The sequence below is a fragment of the Dipteris shenzhenensis genome, chromosome 17 (genome assembly GCF_047967505.1).
Source record: "Dipteris shenzhenensis isolate YYH24624 ecotype China chromosome 17, Dip_SZ_1.0, whole genome shotgun sequence".
In the NCBI taxonomy this organism is placed as follows: domain Eukaryota; kingdom Viridiplantae; phylum Streptophyta; class Polypodiopsida; order Gleicheniales; family Dipteridaceae; genus Dipteris; species Dipteris shenzhenensis.
Window position 1 is genome coordinate 46,392,018 of NC_141612.1, and position 4,378 is coordinate 46,396,395.

The 4,378-nt window shown below is 44.1% G+C and overlaps 1 long non-coding RNA gene across 3 annotated transcripts; it reads right to left on the reverse strand.

The window, feature by feature from the left end:
- Positions 1-732: 732 nt before the first annotated feature.
- Positions 733-3,240, reverse strand: LOC147892190 (uncharacterized). 3 transcript variants are annotated; one of them, XR_015542448.1, is made up of 4 exons: positions 2,459-3,240; positions 2,192-2,264; positions 1,856-1,906; positions 733-1,639 (listed from the first exon to the last, which is right to left on the reverse strand). It is a non-coding gene; the product is annotated as an uncharacterized LOC147892190 (long non-coding RNA). The 3 variants fall into 3 exon arrangements; XR_015542447.1 differs by having other exon boundaries at positions 733-1,671; XR_015542446.1 differs by having other exon boundaries at positions 733-1,906.
- Between the last annotated feature and the right edge of the window lie 1,138 nt (positions 3,241-4,378).

Consider the following 4,378-nt stretch of genomic DNA (forward strand, 5'->3'; position numbering starts at 1 on the left):
TAAGCACATCCCCATGCCTTCTACCGAGGAAACCACTACTCGGCTTTTTGCTTCAACACTGCTCCCTTCCATGGAAAGCCCACTAGGTTCCAATAGCAATTTTCAACTTCATGGCCCCATGCGTTGCTTAAACCTTAACTTTCTCATACCTCTCCACAGCACCATCAAATATAACTGGGGGGACAAGATACCTCAGTACACAATCATTCCTCAATATAGAGAATCTAGTCACAGAGGCATGCAGGAGATAAAATGCACATTTCTTATACAATCGCATTCGAGGTGCTGCATGTCCAAATGTCAGCTGCTTGACTTTGATAATCACCGTTAGCCAAAACACACACAAGAGATGTGCCCAACATCATCAAATTAGATTTCCAAAAAACAGTGAAGAGTGAGCTGAGCAGTAAACGGAAGCCAACTCCAATGATGCTACATCAGCATTGCTCCCTCTGCATTTCTCTTGGCTTTCCTTATCAACATTGCTCCCGCTGCATTTCTCTTGGCTCCATGTTTTGCCCTGAACCTGAATTTACTCATTCGACACAGCATGCTGCATCACTTAGACACAAGTGGGAAATCTAGAAACTTGGCTTTACAACCATTGCTCAACACAGAAAATTTAGACCCACCAGTGCACACCAGGGTAAGTACACATTCCATCAATACCCTTACATATTGAAGAACCATGAAAAGGGACAAAGTCATATTTGAGGGATAACATACCCGAACAATACCCTTGAATGGGGAGGACGCAGAAGAGGGATTTGCCAAATACTGACTGCTTAAATTTGACAATCACTTTAAGCTCTCCACTTCAAACAACGCAAGAGTACACTGTGCATTCCACAGAGGTGCATCAGCAAATAAATATTTCAAATAAGAAGCATCAGCTCCACCTCCACATCAGTAGCAGATGTCGCAAACTTATAGACAGAACGGAAACCTCCCTTGCAACTGGTAACTGACATGTCAATTTGAGAATCACCTTCAGCCCTCCACATCAATTACACGTGAGAGTGTACACTGTGCATGGCACACGGATCAATAAGCAAATACATATTTCTGATTTACCAGAAACATCAACGCCACCTCCATACGGCTAGCAAATTCTGCAACCTTATGCCAACTTAGCCAAATCCCTCTTGCAGATTCAAACTGAGACTTTCAATGTTTCACCCTCACAGCGCCCTGCGTCGCCCCAAACCTGACCTTCCTCCCACCATGCTACCCAGCTTCACAAAATATAAAGAGGAAAGTGATATATATTATAACACAACCATTCCTTCGAGCATAAAATTTAGACTCATATATACACAGGAGGACAAATAACCCCATCACTATCCTTAGAGGGATTGTCAGATTTAACAGCCGGCTTTATATGGACTGCTTGAATTTGTGTATCACCTTCAGCTCTACACTTCAAACACACACTGTGCATTCCAGGACGGTCCATAAGCATATACAGATTTCAATGAGAAGCATCAGTACCACACCTCCACACGAGAAGCAGATGCTGCAAACCTATCCTTACCTGGCCAAATCCACTTCTCCTATCGAGGGCTCAGGCAATGTCAGCTTGCAATCCAACACCCATAGAGTCTTCTCTGTCCTCAACAAAACTCAGTACCACCTCTTGCTGAACCAATGCAGACATGTGACTCCATTCCCCTATAAATATAAAAACATTGAGACAGACGGAAACACTGCAAGGGGAGGATGTGCAACTCAGTGTAGACAACCAAAAGACGGAAACACTACAAGGGGAGGATGCACAGCTCAGTGTAGACAACCAAAAGGCATTTGATTCAACAAGATTCATCTTTCATCTACTGATCAATTTAAACCACTCTACCTTGTCTTATGACCTACGCCACTCCTAGAATCCACTTAGTCGTAGCATATTCTGTATAGCATACACCAAGAAGACGTTTGAAGGCTCTGCCATCCAGAAACTTGGAGAAGCTCAATTCAAAACTTCAAATGTAGAGAAGCACATTAAGAGCAGAAACACATCCTGACATGCACCAAAGAAAGCACACACGCACTTTAAGGCTCCTATACATTTCCCCCTATCCAAATCTGTAGGGACTGAAATGGAGCACGTGATGGTTGCATCTTTACCAAATATGGATTTCAGATAAGACAAACTCGCCACCACCACTTGGAGCAGCAAATGCCGCAAACTTACATGTAGTTACAGCAATCCATGTTCACCCATTGAAGAGGAAACGAAGGAAAGAGCACGGCCACCTCTCTTACAACTGCTCATCAAGATGTGAATGCATGTAAGCGCTTCCCTGAATTAAAACCTTGTGTACTTGACAAGGTAGAAAAAAATCCGTGAGCTGACCACAAGAGAGCAATATAAATATCTCCAATGACAGGTGTCATTTTTCGGGATGGACCTAACCTATTAAACAAGCCATCCAAAAGTTCTCTCGAAATAGGAAGTTACCCATCATTCCAATGCAAGACAACACTCGATTTGAGCTATACCCCCCCCCGCCATATCTGAGAGGCCACCTTCACTCTCTCTCATTTTCGAACGCACGGCAAAAATCGAGCATCATCGACAAGACCCTCAAAGCTGGCGTAGCGAATTGCGCCACGAATCGCATCAACTCCTTGATGTGAGAAAAGCATGCCAGACCTTGTTGCTAAACGGCACTGGGTTAAGAAATCTCGCAACAATATTTGAGAGTAAAGATCAAACAAGAATTCATGGGCAGGGAATAGCCGCCACGAGCAGATGCAACATGTACGTTGAATGACAGTAGAAGCTATGAATCTTTGCTGGGAAGAAATGATAACATGAAAAAGAAAAACGTGAGCAAATTATGGGTCCAGATTGTGCAACCTAGCTTATGCGCGCACCTCGTGTCGTTGCGTGTAAAGCCCGGAAAAAGCACAAAGATAGGTTTGTTGAACTACAACGAGTGGCCTCTCCAAGAAGGCTCTCTGACACGGAGAGAGCCAATCTCTGAAGACGTCTAAGATACTGCCGTCTGCTAAAGGAACTGATTTGAAGAAAACTCAGGGAGCCAAAGGAGTGATGAATGGTATTGGGATCGATGTCTTCATTGTTGAAAGAGCCAAGAGATCGGTTGCTGAGAGTGAAGGATCAACAGGCAGATTGCCGTCGCCATTACTCCGAAGAGAGATGATGAAATTCTGCAAGCGAATTGGTATTTATAGGGGAAGAAGGTCGGTTGAGTAGCCGCCCCCACCCAAAATGCCTCCTTGTCTTCCACGCCATGCTAGGCTACTAAAAGCTCTAATAAGTCGGCAAAATCTGCTGCGCGTGTTGCTTTCCCAGCCGTTGGATTAACTTTTTCCCTTAGTGCTAAACATCTTTGACCCCCTCCACCGAGTGGATTTGACCGGTTACATAAAGTGTGCAGCCTCAGTTCAACTTCCGAGATTCATTGGACCCAGAACATCACCAAATCTCAGGCTGGTTACACACCACCCATCTGCTGCCCAAGTGAGAAAACGGGGTCGGCTGGGGTTGCGCCCACTGTCAGAGGTTGAGCACCCTTTGAGCGGAGGGTGGTGGCTACCCATGATCTTGGGCGCCCCCCATTTTGCGCACCAAATCAATGGCCACCATGTGGTGGACATGCAGGCAAAACAACCATTTCTAATGTTGGGCGGGTGCCGATGTGTAACCACCCTGAGAATGGATAGGAAGGGTGTCATCTGTAAACAACCTTGCTCCATGCTCAGTGTTGGTTTAGTTGGGAGGTCATTCTTATTGGTGACCCTCAGGGCATTGTAGCTGAAGGGATTCCATATATTCACGAGTTGTCTTAACTTATTTTTTTGGGAGGGGACAGTGTAAGGAGAATGCATTTGATACTATGGTAGGGCCAATGGGCTATGTTGCACAGATTATGGCTTTGGCTAAATGTTCCATTGCGGATTTTTGTGTGACAACTAGCTCAAAGCACCAGTGACTATTGGGTCTCTTAGTGAGGTCTTGAGGACTTTGGTTTAGACTATAGTGCAATGTGTTGCTTAGGCAGTTTGCCCCTTTGTGTCCTTTTTTGTATCTTTGGTCTTCTTTAGGGATTGACCACCTCAAATACAAGCCAACAAGTTTTCATCATCTTCTTCTTCTCTTTTTATGGGTCTACCGATGTTGTATACTTTCTTCTAATATCTATATCTAATGCTACGTTTTTCTTTTTTGAAGGGTCTACTAATGTTGTCTGCTTCATTCTAAAATTACTGCTACATAATGACAAAATAGTTTCCATTTTGTGAGCCCTTATACAACCACGTGGTCAAATGGATTTCATTGATCTTCATCGTGATCGAATAGTGTAGGTTTTTGCTTCTTTGTAGGTTTTTGCTTCTTGGGTAGTTGATTCAA